Genomic DNA, 19808 nt, shown 5'->3' on the forward strand with positions numbered 1-19808 from the left:
ACAAGTTAATGTTGGCAAGAACATGGAGAAAAAGGAAATTCTGGCACTGTTAGTAGGAATATAAGTTGGTGCAGTCATTGTGGAAAACACCATGGTAGTTTCTCAAAAAGCTAAAAATAGAACTACTGTATGATCTGGCAGTTCTACCCCTATGTATATATGCAAAATTAAAATGAAAAACCTAATTCAAAAATATACATGCACCCCAATGTTCATAGCAGCATTATTTATAATTGGCAAGATATGGAAGCAAATTAAGTATTTCTCAAGAAATAAAATGAATAAAGGAGATGTGACATGTACAAACACACACACATGCACACACACTGAAATACTACTAACATATAAAATAATAAAATTTTGCCATTTGCAGCAACATGGAGGGACTTGGAGGGTGTTATGCTAAGAGAAACAAGTCAGACAGAGATAAATGCTGTATGGTCTCATTTATATGTGAAATTAAAAAATAAAACACACTGGTAAATATAACAAAAAGGAAACAGACTCATAGATATAGAGAAGAAATTAGTGGAGAGAAGGAGGAGAGGAGGGAAAAGACAGGGGTAGGAGATTGAAAGGTATCATACATACTCATTTCAGTTAAGTTCAGTCACTCAGTCACATCCAACTCTTTGCGACTCCATGGAATGCAGCACACCAGGCTTCCCTGTCCATCACCAACTCCCGGAGTTTACTCAAACTCATGTCCATTGAGTTGGTGATGCCATCCAACCATCTCATCCTCTGTCATAACCTTCTCCTCCCACCTTCAATCTTTCCCAGCATCAGGATCTTTTCAAATGAGTCAGTTCTCTGCACCAGGTGGCCAAAGGATTGGAGTTTCAGCTTCAACATCAGTCCTTCCAATGAATATTCAGGACTGATTTCCTTTAGGATGGACTGGTTGGATCTCCTTGCAGTCCAAGGGACTCTCAAGAATCTTCTCCAACATCACAGTTCAAAAGCATCAAGTCTTCGGCACTCAGCTTTCTTCACAGTCCAACTCTTACATCCATACATGATCACTAGAAAAACCATAGCCTTGACTAGACGGACCTTTGTTGACAAAGTCATGTCTCTGTCTTTTAATGTGCTGTCTAGGTTGGTCATAACTTTCCTTCCAAGGAGTAAACATCTTTTAATTTCAAGACTGCAATCACCATCTGCAGTGATTTTGGAGCCCCAAAAAATAAAGTCAGCCACTGTTTCCACTCTTTCCCCATCTATTTGCCATGAAGTGATGGGACCGGATGCCATGATCTTGGTTTTCTGAACGTTGAGCTTTAAGCCAACTTTTCTACTCTCCTCTTTCACTTTCATCAAGAGGCTCTTTAGTTCTTCTTCACTTTCTGCCATAAGGATGGTGTCATTTGCATATCTGAGGTTATTGATATTTCTCCTGGCAATTCCAGCTTGTGTTTTTTCCAGTCCATCATTTCTTATGATGTACTCTGCATATAAGTTAAATAAGCAGGGTGACAATATACAGCCTTGACTTGCTCCTTTTCCTATTTGGAACCAGTCTGTTGTTCCATGTCCAGTTCTAACTGTTGCTTCCTGACCTGCATACATGTTTCTCAAGAGGCAGGTCAGGTGGTCTGGTATTCCCATCTCTTTCAGAATTTTCCACAGTTTATTGTGATCCACACAGTCAAAGGCTTTGACATAGTCAATAAAGCAAAAATAGATGTATTTATGGAACTCTCTTGCTTTTTCAATGATCCAGCAGATGTTGGCAATTTGATCTCTGGTTCCTCTGCCTTTTCTAAAACCAGCTTGAACATTTGGAAGTTCACAGTTCATGTATTGCTGAAGCCTGGCGTGGAAAAATTTTGAGCATTACTTTACTAGCATGTGAGATGAGTGCAATTGTGCATTAGTTTGAGCATTCTTTGGGATTGCTTTCTTTGGACTCACTGTGTGTGTTGTGTGTTAGTTGCTCAGTCGTGTCCAGCTCTTTGCTACCCCATGGACTGTAGCCCACCAGGCTCCTTTGTCCATGGGATACTCCAGGCAAGAATACTGGAGTGGGTTGCCATTTCCTTCTCCAAAATTGGGGTCACTAGAGCTAAGCAAAGTCTCCGACCCTACTGAGTTTATAGAGAACTGATACTAAGGCTAAGCTCTAACCTCTATGAGAAACCAAAATTAGCTGAGAAATTATTTTATAAAAAGTTCTTAGAAAAGTACACATTGAACAGAGTGGCAATAATTACTACATGAAATGTTGAGCAGCAGCGAGAGTCCACCTGTAGTAAATACTGTGCTACCCTATAATCATCACTGTCTACCAAGAATTAGACTTAATAAAGCAAATAGCGTTATTAAATTTGTAGCAAAGAGGGTACAGCAGCAAGTCAAGAAGGCCAGATGTTTGGGAAACATGAGGATGAAAGAATCAGAAAATATAAAAATGAGGAAAATAAACTGAAAATAATAAAACAGTAATAGAGTAGACTATGATGGAAGAAGTACCTTAGGTAGAATTAGGTAGTAGAGGAAATAGAGGAATACAAGTTTGTGATTAAAGAGAAAAGACATAATCTATGAGATAAGCAGTGATCCCAAATGACAGTGAGCTGTACTTTAAATGGCCTTTTTTCTTCAGGTGCCTGAAATGGAGGAGGGATAAAGACCCAAATGTCCAGGATATTTGAGGATGTCACATTGGTAAAGTTTGAACATGGATAATGAATCATGAAGGATCAGAGTAGGGAAGTGCAGGAGGATAGTAACAGTTGACCCTTAGTCTCAGGACAAAATGAGCTGCGTAACTTGGAAGTTTAAAATAAAATCCTTGTTATGATTTATTAATAGACTTGCATGCACATGGCAAAGAGGAGAAACTGCATACCCTGGAGGGCCAACTCTCAGTTCATAAAAACTTTGTCCTAACACATATCAGAACACAGTCTCACACTCTAACTTGACACCATCAAGGTATTTTATCCATGTTCTGTTCCTCCTTTGTTATAAAATATTACAACAGTTTATTCTTCAGTTCTGTGCTTTAAAAACTTCAATTAACTTTAACTCTTCACTCCCTTTCTCCACTTCCCAATTCTCATTTTTAAACATTATTAACAGCAAAGATGGTACTATGATATGGAAAGAAGCTATTCTAGAATTAGGGATAATCATGTTGAGGAATAGGAAAGAATAGTATTTTGGAAAGAAGGTGTTGTTTAATGATAGAGAATAAATACATGATCATGAAATAAGCAGAATTCAGTTATTTTATCCAACTTCCTTACTGGATACATGAATTGAAAAAATTCAGGGAGAAATGGTTCCCTTTGGAGGGGAAAAAAGTTTTCTTTGATGATTTAAGAGTGATGATGTAAGATTTAAGAAGTGATAGGAGGATGTGAAGGAATGATTCACCATAGAACTAGACATCCAAAGTGTAGAGTGAAAGAAGTCAACAGATGGGTTGGCATTTGGAGTTGAGTTTAGAGGGCTTAGAGGGAGAAAACGCTATTCTCAAAGTAGTTAACAACTTATTGACCAGAGGCATATTAATACATCTTTTGTTACCTGAACATTATTGACCAGAAACATTTCAATATTTACTTACATAACAAATCGCCAGCCATAGGTGTTAGTTTCTGCAAAAATCCCCTGATCAATAATGTGTAAAGAAATGGGGAAATTAACATTTATAATGTTTGACCATAGAGCAGCATCCACGTATAACCTGAAAAGGAAGAAAGATATCCAAAGGTGGACCAGAATAATGGCGGTGAAAGAGATGGGAGACCATAAGACTGTGGTTAGAAAGAGTAAGAAGAAAATTCTACATTATACCCAAAGCCAAATATAAATAAAATTAATATTTAAATCACTTCTATTATATTGATTCTCTGGCTTTCCCAAGACTTTTTTTAAAAATAAATTCTCATTTTTGTCTTGCTTCTTTTTACTATTTTAGCAAATAGTGGTATTTACTCTATGACTTGGTTCTCTATTACATTAAAAAATGGCAAAACTATGAAAGATAGAATATATTAGCATAATTGATTCCCTGTGTGTAGTATGTTTCATCACTCAGTTATTCGTGACTCTTCGTAGCTCCATGGACTGTAGCCCACCAGATTCCTCTGCCCATAGAATTTTCCAGCCAATAATACTGGAGTAAGGTGCCATTTACTACTCCAGGGGATCTTCCCAACCCAGAGAATGAACCCGTGTCTGTTACATCTCCTGCCTTGGCAGGCGGGTTCTTTACCACTAGCGCCACCTGGGAAGCCCCAGTTGATCCTTTTTGCAGCCTTAAATCTATTATTTGGAAAACAAACAAACAGCTTATGCAAGTACATACACATAAGACTTGCAAAAATTAAAATTTAACAACATTAAATATTAGTGAGTATGTTGATCACTGAGGAATCTTCACAGTTACTAGTGACAATGTAAATTGTTAACAACCACTTTGTGAAAGTTTGGCATTATTTATTAAATTCAAAGGTGTGTAAACTTTATAACACAATAGTTGCACTGCTGAATATATACCCCAGAGGAACTTTTGCAAAGATGCAGTACACCCACAGTAGAATAGGTAAATAAAAGTGGTATATTTCCACAGTGAAGTATAATACACCTTTAACAACATGAATAAATCTCAAACCATAATATTGAACAAAAGATGTAAGATGCAAAAAAGGATTGCAGGATAATTCTATATACCTATTTAAAATTTGAGAACATGAAATAATTATATTATTGAGGGATTCATATGTAGATAGTAAAACTATAAAGAAAATCAAAATATGATCACAAAAATACAGTCATTATTTCTGGGAAGGGGAGGAGCTTGTGATCAGGGAAAAACATACAAGGGCATCAGGGGTGCTAGCGACATTCATTTCATGGCTTGGATGGCGACTGCTTCTTCATACTATACATATGTTATAATAGTTCCCCTCCCCTCTCCCCACCCCAAAAAAAAAAATGAAAGAAGAGGAGAAGGGAGGGGGAAGATGAGGAGGGAAGGAGGAAGACAAGGAGAGGAGGAGAAGAAGAGGAGAAAGGGGGAGAAAATGGAATGGGAGGGAAGGAGAGAAAAGAAGGAACAGTTGTCATCTAGATCTGGATAAAGCAAATAGTGTCTTGATGGAAACATCCTGAGGTTGTGTGGCCACATGGAAAAACAGAATCATTGTGAACATGAGACTGCATAGCGGGCAGGAAGCCAGGGTTCTGCTCTAACTGAAGAAACAAAATGAGATCAGAAAGAAGACAGCAAGTAGCCTTGCAGGTTAGTAGGTACCATCACTTTTTTACTAAAAATCATAGTAAATGTAATAAGAAAATAATCACTGTTTTAAAATAAGAATTAAAGGAGCATGTTGTATGTCAGAATTTCTCTAAATTCTGCACATCCTCTTTCACCAGATTCACAAATCTCTGTGAGATAGACACTATCATTAATACATTAAACCAGGAGACTCAGAGCAATAGAGAGAAGCTAAACTGCACACACACACACACACACACACACACACACACACACACAGAAAGGAAAGAGAAAGAAACTGCACAGTGTCCCACTGGAGAAAAGTTGTGAGACAGGGCTTCATCCCAAAGAGATGAGCTGAAGTCCAGCTTCCTTTCGTCAATGAAAATGTGTTAGCTGTCATATAAGTAAACAAGGGATGCCACAGTCATCAAACTATCACATCACATCCTGCTGCCCTGATGGTGAGCCCTGAGAAAACTCAGTATGGAAACAGTATGCCCTCCTTCAAGCAGTCAGTCATGGCAGACACCCCTGATGCAGTACTTGCATAAGAAAGCACAGTATATTGGCCCTCAATAATTGAGCATATCAAAGGAATCATTTTAACGAGCCCAGACTTGCATCCTCCCATATGCAGAAATGTGCTAAATTCATTAATTTGAAATGTCTGTTTTGTTTTTTGTTTTGTTTTTTTAATTAACCGTTATCTTTTGATGTTCCCACTACCTGGTTTATGTTGCAAAATCTCCTTTATATCCTGGCTCCTCCCTTGCCTCTTCAGAGCAGTCTCTCAGAGCTGTTCTGTTCACCAAATTCTCAGTTCTGTTCACCAAATAAAACATAATTCTCAACTTTCCAGTTGTGCATTTTTCCGGTCAACAATTTCCAGGTTACTTTCTGAAGTATCATAGCATATTGCTTCACAGCAAGGCTTTTTTTTTTAAAGTGGAATCCTTGCAAGTTTGTTTTAGAAAATTTTAAAAATTCAACATATTAATGCTATGAAGAACATGGAAATATTAATTCAGAATTCCATTTTCATTTTTTCACATCTATAGAATAAATCAAGAAAAACAAAATCCCATCACTGATTTCCACTAACTATGCAAGGAAAAATTTCCTTAGTTTAAAAAAAATCAAATTGAATATTGTTACCACTGATACTTATCAAAATAAAATTGATATGAACACAGTGAAATTGAGGGAATAAATAACATGTGATTCATTTCACATATCCCTTTTTATGGCACTTAAGTAGTAACTTACAAATAATAGTGTTTATAGTTAAGCAGCAGAAAGTGATGGTTAAATTTATCTATAAATAACCTCAATTCATGCAAGTATGGGCATGATAAAGGACAGAAACAGCAAGGACGTAAAAGAAGGAGAGGATATTAAGAAGACGGAGCAAGAATACATAAAACTATACAAAAAAGGTCTTAATGACCTGGATAACCACAATGATCTGGTCATTCACCTTGAGCCAAACATCCTGGAGTATGAAGTCAAGAGGGCCTTATGAACAAAGCTAGTTGAGGTGAACTATGGATGGAGGTTCGTGACATTGTACAGGAGACAGGGATCAAGACCATCCCCATGGAAAAGAAATGCAAAAAGGCAAAATGGTTGTCTGAGGAGGCCTTACAAATACCTGTGAAAAGAAGAGAAGCAAAAAGCAAAGGAGAAAAGGAAAGATACTCCCATTTGAATGCAGAGTTCCAAAGAATAGCCAGGAGAGATAAGAAAGCCTTCCTCAGCGATCAGTGCAAAGAAATAGAGGAAAACAACAGAATGGGAAAGACTAGAGATCTCTTCAAGAAAATTACATATACCAAGGAAAAATTTCAGGCAAAGATGGGTTCGATAAAGTACAGAAATGGTATGGACCTAACAGAAGCAGAAGATATTAAGAAGAGGTGGCAAGAATACACAGAAGACCTGTACAAAAGAGATCTTCACGACCCAGATAATCACGATGGTGTGATCACTTACCTAGAGCCAGACATCCTGGAATGTGAGGTCAAGTGGGCCTTAGAAAGCATCACTACGACCAAAGCTAGTGGATGTGATGGAATTCCAGCTGAGCTATTTCAAATCCTGAAAGATGATGCTGTGAAAGTGCTGCACTCAATATGCCAGCAAATTTGGAAAACTCAGCAGTGGCCACAGGACTGGAAAAGGTCCGTTTTCATTCCAATCCCTAAGAAAGGCAATCCAAAAGAATGCTCAAACTACCACACAACTGCACTCATCTCACACACTAGTAAAGTAATGCTCATAATTCTCCAAGCCAGGCTTCAGCAATACGTGAACTTCCAGATATTCAAGCTGGTTTTAGAAAAGGCAGAGGAACAAGAGATCAAATTACCAATATCTGCTGGATCATCAAAAATGCAAGAGAGTTCCAGAAAAACATCTATTTCTGCTTTATTGACTACGCCAAAGCCTTCGACTATGTGGATCACAATAAACTGTGGAAAATTCTGAGAGAGATGGGAATACCAGGCCACCTGACCTGCCTCTTGAGAAACCTGTATGCAGGTCAGGAAGCAACAGTTAGAACTGGACATGGAACAACAGACTGGTTCCAAATAGGAAAAGGAGTACGTCAAGGCTGTATATTGTCACCCTGCTTATTTAACTTATATGCAGAGTACATCATGAGAAACACTGGGCTGGAAGAAGCACAAGCTGGAATCAAGATTGCCGGAGAAATATCAATAACCTCAGATATGCAGATGACACCACCCTTATGGCAGAAAGTGAAGAGGAACTAAAAGCCTCTTGATGAAAGTGAAAGAGGAGAGTGAAAAAGTTGGCTTAAAGCTCAACATTCAGAAAACTAAGATCATGGCATCTGGTCCCATCACCTCATGGGAAATAGATGGGGAGACAGTGGAAACAGTGTCAGACTTCATTTTTGCGGGCTCCAAAATCACTGCAGATGGTGACTGCAGCCGTGAAATTAAAAGACGCTTATTCCTTGGAAGGAAAGTTATGACCAAACTAGATAGCATATTAAAAAGCAGAGACATGACTTTGCCAACAAAGGTCCATCTGGTCAAGGCTATGGTTTTTCCAGTGGTCATGTATGGATGTGAGAGTTGGACTATAAAGAGAGCTAAGAACCAAAAAATTGATGCTTTTGAACTGTGGTGTTGGAGAAGACTCTTGAGAGTCCCTTGGACTGCAAGGAGATCCAACCAGTCCATCCTAAAGGAGGTCAGTCCTGGGTGTTCATTGGAAGGACTGATGCTGAAGCTGAAACTCCAGTACTTTGGCCATCTCATGCGAAGAGCTGACTCATTGAAAAAGACCCTGATGCTGGGAGGGATTGGGGGCAGGAGGAAAAGGGGACGACAGAGGATGAGATGGCTGGATGGCATCACCGACTCAATGGGCATGAGTTTGAGTAAACTCCGGGAGCTGGTGATGGACAGGGAGGCATGGCGTGCTGCAATTCATGGGGTCGCAAAGAGTCGGACACGACTGAGCGACTGAACTGAACTGAACTGAGTTGAGGTGAAAAAATTTCAGGTATGCGATTTAAAATCCTAAAACGATGATGTTGTTAAAGGGCTGCACTCAATATGTCAGCAAATTTAAAAAACTCAGCAGTGGCCACAAGACTGGAAAAGATCAGTTTTCATTCCAATCCCAAAGAAGGGCAATGCCAAAGAATGTTCAAACTCCAGTACAGATGCATTCATTTCACATGATAGCAAAAGTATGCCCCAAATCCTTCAAACTGGGCTTCAGTATTATGTGAACCAAGAACTTCCAGATGTAAAAGCTGGCTTTAGAAAAGGGAGAGGAACCAGAGATCAAGTTTCCAACATATGTTGGATCATAGAAAAAGCAAGGGAATTCTAGAAAAACATCTATGCCTGTTTCATTGACTATGCTAAAGTGTTTGATTGTGTGGATCACAACAAACTGGAATTTTCTGAAAGAGATGGGAATAGCAGACCACATTACCTGTCTCCTGAGAAACTTGTATGCAGGTCAAGGAGCAACAGTTAGAAGCAAATGTGGAACAACGGACTGGTTCAAAATTTGGACAGAAGTACAACAAGGCTGTATTTGTCATCCGGCTTATTCAACTTATATGCAGAATACAACATGTGAAATATTGGACTGGATGAATCACAAGCCAGAATTAAAACTGCCTGGAGAAACACCAACAAACTCAGATACCAGATGATACCACTCTAATGGCAGAAAGTGAAGAACAACTGGAGAGCCTCTTGATGAGTGTGAAAGAGGAGAGTGAAAAAGTTGGCTTAAAATTCAACATTTTTAAAGAAAATTAAGATCATGGCATCTTGCCCCCTCACTTCATGGCAAATAGAAGGGGAAAAAATGGAAGCAACGATAGATTTTATTTTCTTAGGCTCCAAAAACTGAAGAGGGTAACCACAGTCATGAAATTAAAAGACACTTGCACCTTGAAAGAAAAGCTATGACAAACCTAGATAACATTTTAAAAAGCACAGACATCACTTTGCAGAGAAAGGCCCATATAGTCAAAGCTATGGTTTTTCCAGTAGTCACATATGGATGTGAGAGTTGGACCAGAGAGGAGGCTGAGTGCCGAAGAATTGATGTTTCTGAATTGTGGTGCTGGAGAAGACTCTTGAGAGTTCCTTGGACAGCAAGGAGATCAAACCAGTCAATCCTAAAGGAAATCTGTCCTGAATATTCATTGGAAGGACTGATGCTGAAGTTCCAATACTTTAGCCACCTGATGGGAAGAGCCGTCTCATTGGAGAAGATCCTGATGCTAGGAAAGATTGAAGTCAGGAGGAGAAGGGGGCAACAGAGGATGAGATGGTTGTATGGCATCATTGACTCAATGGACATGATTTTGAGCAAACCCTGCGAGATAGTGGAGGACAGAGGATCCTGGCGTGCTGCAGTCCATGGGATCACAAAAAGTCAGATAAGACTTAGAGACTGAACAGTAACAACAAAACACAGTAAGCTTATAATGGCAGAGCTGACCTGGTTATTTCTGCTTTCTCAATAGGTAAATCACTTCAAGGCACGGCCATTCAGATCGATTACACACAATAGTTTATGAAGGCAGTACAATATTTCCAATCAACTGTAAAAAATCAACTAACCTTAAGGCAGCTTTCAGTCCTTGGGGGATTTGACTAAATATGCACACTATACTGAGATGTGAATTCTCATGTATTCACATAATTATTCCACATTACTGTTTTATGGCATTTTTAACTCTAAACACAACACTTATATTTAAGCACAGTCATTATAAATTCTTTCTTCTGAAACGTTCAACAAATACACTCTAAAACATATGGTTCATTTTTATTTTGTCAACATTATTGATTTCTATATCTCCCCTGGTTTTACTCTTCCTAAGAGAGCATACCTCTGACACGCTGAAGAGAATATACATGCTTTTTGTTTGTTATTGGTTTACTATAAATTTAATAATGAGAGTAAAATATAAGTGAATATTTCAGTAAAACATACATGATTTTGAAGAAAATAAAGAAAAGAAATTAAAAAGCATTTTTTAAAAGAAATGTTTTCTAAACAAATGGGCTTCAGATTTAATATAAGAATAAAATATGAATCAAAAAGTTCTCCTTACATCACCTTTTACAGAGATCAAAGTTTCTGAGGGGTTTTACCTTTGTGTAAACCATCTCAATTTCAGGAAGGAAAAAAAAAAAATACAGAATAAATCAGCTGACTAACTTTTTTTTCTTCTCTTACTCTGTACCTGTTATTTATTTATTTATTTTTAACAAGGCTTCCTTTTTTTCAGAGCAGTTTTAGGTTCACAACAAGTTTGAGAGAAAGATATGAGACTTCTCATATATCCTTTATCCCTACATATGCGTGCTTCCCTACTATTAATATACTTCACCAAAGTGATACAATTGTGTCACCTGATGAAACTACAATGACATTTCCTAGTCACTCAATGTCCACAGTTCTATTAGTTCTACTAGTTCTATTTTATTGTTGTACACTTTATGATTTGAAAAATAATGACATGTATCTACCATTGCAGCAGCATCATAGAGAGTATTTTCAGTGCCTTAAAAATGCTCTATGCTGTATTTAGGTATCTCTCCCCACTACCCAATCCCTGGAAGGCATTCATTTTACTACTGTCTCCGTAGGTTTACCTTTTCTAGAATGTCATGTAGTTGAAATCATACAATATTTAGCTTTTTCAAAGTGGCTTCTTTCACTTACTAATATGTACTTAAGTTTCTTCCATGTATTTTCCTGGCTTGATCAGTCACTTCTTTTCAGTGTTGAATAATATTTCAATGTCTGGATGTACCACAGTTTGTTTATCCATTCACCTACATCTTAGTTGCTTCCAAATTTTGCCAATTATAAATGAACCAGCTATAAGCATCCAAAAGTAGATTTTTGTGTGAATATATGTCTTTAACTTATTTGGGTAAATACCAAGGACTGCAATTGCTGGATTATGTGATAAGAGCATGTTTAGTTTTGTAAGAAACTGATAAACTGTCTTTCAAAGTTGCTTTACCATTTTGCATCCCCACCAGCAGTGAATGAGAACTTCTATTTTTTCCACATCCTCATAAGCATTAGCTGTTGTCAGTGTTCTGAATTTTGGTCTTTGTAATAGATGTATAGAGTGCTTCACTGTTTTATTTTATATTTTTCTGATGACATAATATGTGGAAAAAAATTTTATGTGCTTATTTGCCATCTGTGTATCTTCTCGGCTGAAATATCTGTTAAGGTCTTCAGTATCATTTTTTTTTAATTGTCTATTGTTGAGTTTTAAGAGTTCTTGTTTATTTTGGCAATAGTCCTTTATCAGATGTGTATTTTGCAAATATATTCTCCAAGCTTGTCACTTGTCTTATCCTCTTGACAGTGTTTCACACAGAGTTTTAATTGGAATGAAGTCCATTTTATCCACTATTTCAATTTTCTATGCAACACTGATGCTGTAACCAAAATGGTATCAACATATCCAAGTTCACTGTTTTCTTTCATGTTATCTTCTAGGAGTTTCCACCCATCCCCCAGCTGCACCATACAGCATGTGGGATCTTAGTTCCCCCAGCAGGGACTGAAATTGTGCCCCCTGCATTGGAAGTATGGAGTCTTAATCATTGGACCACCAAAAGAAATCCTGCTTCTATGAGATTTATATGTTTGTGTTTTACATTCAGATCCATGATCCATTTTGAGCTAATTTCTGTGAAAGATATAAGGTCTATGTCTAGATTTATTTATTTATTAGATGACCAGCTGTTCCAACACCACTTGCTGAAAAGACTATCTTTGCTCCATACTGTCGTTGTTCCTTTTTTTAAAGATCAGTTGACTATACTCATGAGGGCCTATTTCTGGACTTCTTATTCAGTTCCATTAATCTATTTGTCTCTTATTTCACCAATACAACACTCTCTTGATCTCTAATACAACACTCCCTTGATCTCTGTAACTTTACAAAAAGTTTTCATATTGGGTCTTCCAACTTTGTTCTCTTCCTTCAATATTCTGTAGCTATTATAAATCTTTTGCCTCTCCATATAAATGTTATACTAAGTTTGAGTATATTCAGAAAATAATTTGCTGGGATTTTTTTTTTTTATTCTATTGAATCTATACATCAAGGTAGGAAGAACTAATATCCTCAGGATATTTAGTATTCCTATCCATGATCAGGGACTCTTTCTTCATTTGTTTAGTTCTTTGATTTATCAGCACTTTCTGTAATTTGTATGCATATGTATATATATATATATAAAATTTCTCATATATATATATATATATATATCAAGCAAAATATTATATATATGTATATATCCTGTTCAATTGATACCTAAGTATTTCATTTTGGGGGGTGCTAATGTCAATGATGGGGCTTCCCTGATGGCTCAGTGGTAAAGAATCCACCTGCCAATACAAGAGATGCAGGTTCAATACCTCGATCAGGAAGATCCTCTGGAGCAGGAAATGGCAACCCATTCTAGTATCTTGCCTGGGAAATCCCGTGGACAGAGGAGCCTGGTGGGCTACAGTCCATGGGGGCATAAAAAGTAGGACATGACTAAGTGACTGAGCACCTCAGAATGTATATTTGATTTCAAATTCTATTACTTCATTGCTGGTATACAGGAAACTAATTGACTTTTGTTTATTAAACTTTTGTCCTTCAACTTTGCTAGTTTTTTAGGTCTGTGAGTTTTTGCTTTTGCTGATTATTTCTGATTTCTAAATAGATAACTATGTGTGAACAAAAATAGCTTTATTTCTTACTTCCCAATCTGTATACCTTTAATTTCCTTTTCTTGTCTTATTTCATTGGCTAGGACTTTCAATACAATACTGAAAAGAAGTGGTCAAAAGGAACATCCATCCTTGCCTTGTTTCTGATCTTGTAAAAAAGCTTTGAATTTCTCATTGTTAAGTACAATTTTAGCTGTAGTTTTCTATAAGTATTCTGTATCAAGTTGAGAAAGTTTCCCACTATTTCTAGGTTACTGAGAGTATTTAAGATATATGGTTTTGGATTTTGTTAAGACACAGAGACAAATATCACATGATATCTCTTGTATGTAGGATCTAAAGAAAAATGACAAACAGAGCTTCTTTCCATGCAGAAATAGACTCACAGATGTAGAACACAAATTTACGTTTATTAAAGGGGAAAAGAGGAGGAGGGAGTGATGAATTAGGAGCTTAAGTTTAGCAGATGCATACTACTAAATAGATTCATGTCCATCAAGTGATGCCATCTGACCATCTCATCCTCTGTAGTCCCCTTTTCCTCCTGCCTTCAATCTTTCCCAGCATCAGGGTCTCTTCCAATGAGTCAGTTCTTCACATCAAGTGGCCAAAACATTGGCGCTTCAGCTTCAACATCAGTCCTTCCAATGAATATTCAGGATTGATTTCTTTTAGGATTGACTAGATTGATCTCCTTGCAGTCCAAAGGACTCTAAAGAGTCTTCTCTAACACCACACAATTCAAAAGCATCAATTATTCAGCACTCAGCCTTCTTTATTGTCCAATTCTCACATCCATACCCGACTACTGGAAAAACTGTAGCTTTGACTAGATTGATCTTTGTTGACAAAGTAATGTCTCTGCTTTTTAATATGCTGTCTAGGTTGGCTGTATCTTCCAAGGAGCAAGCATCTTTTAATTTCATGGCTGAAGTCACCATCTGCAGAAATTAAAGCCTGTCATGGTTTCTATTGTTTCCCCTTCTATTTGCCATGAAGTGATGGGACCCGTTGCCATGATATTAGTTTTTTGAATGTTGAATTTTAAGCCGGCTTTTTCACTCTCCTATTTCACCTTCATCAAGAGGATCTTTAGTTTCTCTTCTCTTTCTGCTATAAGGGTGGTGTCATCTGCATATATGAAATTATTGATATTTCTCCTGGCAATCTTGATTCCAGCTTGTGCTTCAGCCAGTCTGGCATTTCTCATGATGTACTCCATATATAAGTTAAATAAGCAGTTTGACAATATACAGCCTTGACATACTCCTTTCTCAATTTGGAACCAGTCCATTGTTCCATTCTGGGTTCTAACTGTTGCTTCCTGACCTGCATAGAGATTTCTTAGGAGGCAGGTAGGGTGGTATGGTATTCTCATCACCTCAAGAATTTTCCACAGTTTGTTGTGACCCTAACAGTAAAAGGCTGTAGTGTAGTCAGTGAAGCAAGAGTAGATGTTTTTCTGCAATTCTCTTGCATTTTCTATGACCCAGTGGATGTTGGCACTTTGACCTCTGGTTCCTCTACCTTTTCTAAATCCAGCTTGAACATCTGGAAGTTCAAGAACAGCAGGTATATATACATATACATATACATATGTATATATATTTTTTTTCCCCTCTGAATCACTGTGCTGTACACTTCAAACTATCATGATACTATAAATCAACTATACATCAGTAAAAAAAATTATTGTTCCATATCTATCAATCATACATTTTTTCTTTTTTAGTCTGTTGATGTGAGAGGATACAGTGATTTTCAAATGTTGAATAAGCCTTGCACACCTGTGATAAATTCCACTTGGTCATGGTATATAATTCTTTTTTTACATTGTTGTTTTCAATTTGCTAATATTTTATTACAGATTTTGTATCTCTTTTCCTGAGAGTTATTTGTCTGTAGCTTTCTGTCTTGAATGCCTTTTGTGGTTTTGGTATAGAGTAATGCTGGCCTCTAAGAACAGGTTAGAAAATTATTATTTCTGCTCCTTTACTCTGAAAGAGATTTTGCAGAATTGGCATAATGTCTTCCTTAAATGTTTGATAGAATTCAACTGTTAACCCATCTGGCCCTGATGTTTTATGTTTCTGAATGTTTTTAATTATCAACTAAATACCTTAATAGACAAAAGTGTTATTCACATTGTCTTATTTCATCATGTGTGAGTTTCAGCACAATGTATCTCTAAAATAACTGGTCTATTTAACTAGGTTATAAAATACGTGCACATAGAGTTATTCATGGTATTCTTATCTTATTATTCTTTTCATGTCCATGGGATCTGTACTGATCTTTTTTATTTCTGATTAGCAGTTTGTATTCTCTCTCTCTTTTTTTTTTCTTTTTTTTTTTAAGTTAGCTTGGTTAGAGGCTTGCCAATTTTTTTGATGTTTTCAAAGTACCAGCTTTTGGTTACATTATTTTATCTATTGATTATTATGCTTTAAATATTAATGGTTTATGCACTAATTCATCTTTTTCTTAACATCTGCTTCTGGATTTAATTTGCTCTTTTTTTTCCTAGTTTCCTAGGGTGGAAAACTAGATTATTGATTTTAGATCTTTTGTTTTTCTTTCATAATATATACATTTGATGCTATAAATTTCTCTCTAAGGAATTCTTTAACTTCATCACACAATTTTGATGTATTTTCATTTAGTTCAAAATATTTTAAATTTTTCTTGAAGTTTTTTCTTTAATTCACATATTTTTTAGAACAGTGTTATTTAATCTTCATGTATTTTGAGACTTCCTCTTTTCTTTATTTTATGTTACTGATTTTTAATTTAATTTCACTCTGGTCTATGAGCAGATATAGTAAGATTTCTCTTCTTTTACATTTCTTAAGATATATTTTATGGCCCAGAAAATCTATCTTGGTGAATAAAATATACCTTTGAATAGTCCGCCAACTTTTTTATACTTTATCAGGAATTAACAGCAATCCTCTACTATAAAATTTTTTAAAGAAATTAATTTTCTACAAGTATTTTTCTACAATAATAAATCAATATATTTATTGATTGATTAAGATATTTCTAGAGTTTTTCAAATATCATGTTCAGTCATCTTGAATGTTCATATGGTAAATGTTTTAGTGGTGACCCTGGAAAATTATACATCCCAATAACATGTTAACAGTGTGTATTTGGGCCTAAATGCTTTCATTGATGCATCATGCTTTCTATATTTACCTTTTGGTTTTTTCAAAAAGACCTTGAAAACTAAAAATTACACCATTTTTTTGTTCTTAGCTAAATTTAAGTTACCACCATAAATCGAATTTTTAAGTGCATTTTAACATAGCACCAATGATAAAAATTAGAGTATGGTAAAGCCACATATTTTTAAATAATTACAATATTAAGCAGCTTCATTAAGTTGAGTAAGATATAATTTTCTTTGAGGTGTATAATTATAATAGTAATAATGAGTAAGAACTATTTAATAGACATTGTCCTATGTGTTTTATATCAAATATTTTTAACTAACAAATTATATTATTATTTCCTTTCTATAAGATATGAATCTATCTTATGAGAACCTTATTCGAACTATATCCTTAGAAATTGTAAACCTTATGTTCTAACCCAGGTTATATAGCTGGAGTACCCAAGTTCTAAACACTCATATACTATAGACATATTTATATATACATGTATAATATATATATACTCATATACTACCTCATATTTAAAAGGAATGAACCATAATATTTAGATCAAGATGATGGAATAGGAGAACACAGAACTCACCTCTGCCCATAAACAAATTAAAAAAAAAAATATGGAACAATTATTGAAATCTTACTGGAGACACAAAAAGAATCTAGAAGTAAAAGAACTAGAGACATTATCAAAGTACAGTATTTCATTTTCTTTGTCCAAAATAGTGAGGCAGCAACACAAAATTCATAATATAGGAAACTTTATCTAAAAAATGAAGCAATAGACATGCAGCTCCCGATAGTGGTCAGTTAGTGACATTTATTAGGGCAAAAGAGTATAAACGCCATCAATTTTTTCATTCACTTTCACTGAAAATTGATAGTTTAATCAACAGATTCTCTCCAATGAAAAGCTTAGTACTGAACCCATGGTTTATATTTTGTATGCATGTTTATCTGTTAGTGACACTTATTAGGGCAAAAGAGTACAAATGTCAAAAAAATTGCATTCACTTCTATTAAATTGATTCAGTTTAATCAACAGAGTCTCTCCAATGAAAGGCTTTGTACTGAACTCTTGGTTCATATTTTGTATTCATATTTAACTTTCAGATGGTTTTGATAATTACTCTATGGGAAAAACATAATATTTCTTGCCATCTCAAACTGTTCTCTGATTATATTGAGTTTTCTTAACCTTCACTGCTGCATTTGGTCTTTTAGAGTTTTGCAATATGTTTTAGCTTTTTTCATTAATTTATCTTGTCAGCCTGTCATAAGTTAATTCTTTTATATTTCTCTTTCTGAATCTAATTCTTTATTGCACACTATAGCTCATTTTTAAGTGACTTGAAACAAGAAAGAGCAATTAATCTGTATGGAATTTAAGTGTTATACTTCTAAGATAAACTTGTTTTTCAGGGTTGTAAATTTTTCTGTTGGTGTAAGTTACACATTATTTTAAGTTGTCCATCTCTTTCATGTCATTAGGTCATTGTTCTGAAGTCTGTAGAATTTTTCTATTTTTATTGAGTAAAACCCTGTATCCCCCTCCAAACACAAAGGCTCCTCCATGCCCCTGCCTCTTGTTTGTGGGAAAGTTAAAGTCTCCCAGGCCTCCCTGAGTCAAAAAAGAGTGGGCTCAAGAAGTTCATGATTAGGACAATTGAGTCACAGAACTTTTCAGGGTCTGAGGCACATTCCCGAGTAGATGGTAAAGAATCTGCCTGCAACGCAAGAGACTCGGGTTTGATCACTGGGTCAGGAGGATTCCCTAGAGAAGGAAATGGTTAATTACTACATTATTGTTGCCTGGAGAATCCCTTGGATAGAGGAGCCTGGCAGGCTACAGTCCATGGGATCCCAAAGAGTCAGACAAGACTGACTGACTGCAACTGGTACCAGAGGGGAACAACTAATTGCATGATGACCAGCCAGTAGCCATGACATAAGCTGCTCCATCATGAGCAGTACTGAATCTGTGATTAGAACAATTCCTAGAACTGGACTCAAGAGAATGAGATTAACATTATTGCAGGCAATAATCTATATTTTTGTGGGCATCATAATATTGCAGCTTTCTCTACCCATATATGTAAGTGGGCAACTAAAATTGTCAGCAAGAGATGCTACAGACCCATGTTAACATCTTCTATGCTAAGAATATGGCTCCATATATCAGTATAAAGAAGTTACAGGTGATGGATCCTCACTCTTAATCATGTAGAAATGGAATGATGGTTGACCATGGGGAACTAAAAGCAGCTCTTTGCCCCTTAACTGTTTTCTCATTTCTGTTCTCTAACCTTAAAAAACCTAATTTTATGAATGAGTTCACTAGGTTATTTATCTCCTGACTTATGCTCTCCTGAATGCACACCATGCCCTGCATAACCTGTTGATTTTTTTTTCCTAGATTAAAACAAGTAAGAATGAAGAATTAAAAATTAAAGAATGACTAGCTCTCTACCCTCAGCAGTCCCCTTAGCAATCCTGCAGGCAGAATATATGGCAAAAAAAAAAAAAAAATCTGAAGAAAGAAGCAGCCAGTCTGCATGCAATGAAGAATGATGCAGAATCCAACCTCCTGCCTCAATGATTCACTGAAATTCTTTTCCTGTTTCCCCTTTAAAAAACTGTCATGGTTGAGCAGAATCTTTGGAGTTGGCCTCAGAACATGAGTCCACTTTCTCTCCCCAGATTTCTGGCTTTTCTGAAGAAAGCAACCTACCTTTCTACAAACACTTGCCCTTGATCATTGGCTTTTGAGCAGCAAGCAGCTGAACCTGAGTTCAATAACAACCATCCTGCATTATTCACTGATTTTTATGTTACAGAAATTATTTTATATAATTTACAACAAAAGGAAACTTTCTGCCTTGTTTTTCCTCCTGTCATATCCCTAGAGTTTTATGAAAATTTCTTCCTGTTTTCCAAATTTAAGGACTCATTCTGCTTTATTATCCTTATAATTATTTACTACCCCCTTTCAGGTATGCAAATAGTCAAGGTTAACAATTTGTCTATTTTCCTAATTCTTCTGTAATCCCACTTTTTTTCCATTTACCTTAACCTTGCCCCAAGGTTTTAACTTCATTAAAAATTAATAAACAGAAAACCTTTAAACCTGGGCA

This window comes from Cervus canadensis, chromosome 26 (assembly GCF_019320065.1).
Source record: "Cervus canadensis isolate Bull #8, Minnesota chromosome 26, ASM1932006v1, whole genome shotgun sequence".
Lineage (NCBI taxonomy): Eukaryota > Metazoa > Chordata > Mammalia > Artiodactyla > Cervidae > Cervus > Cervus canadensis.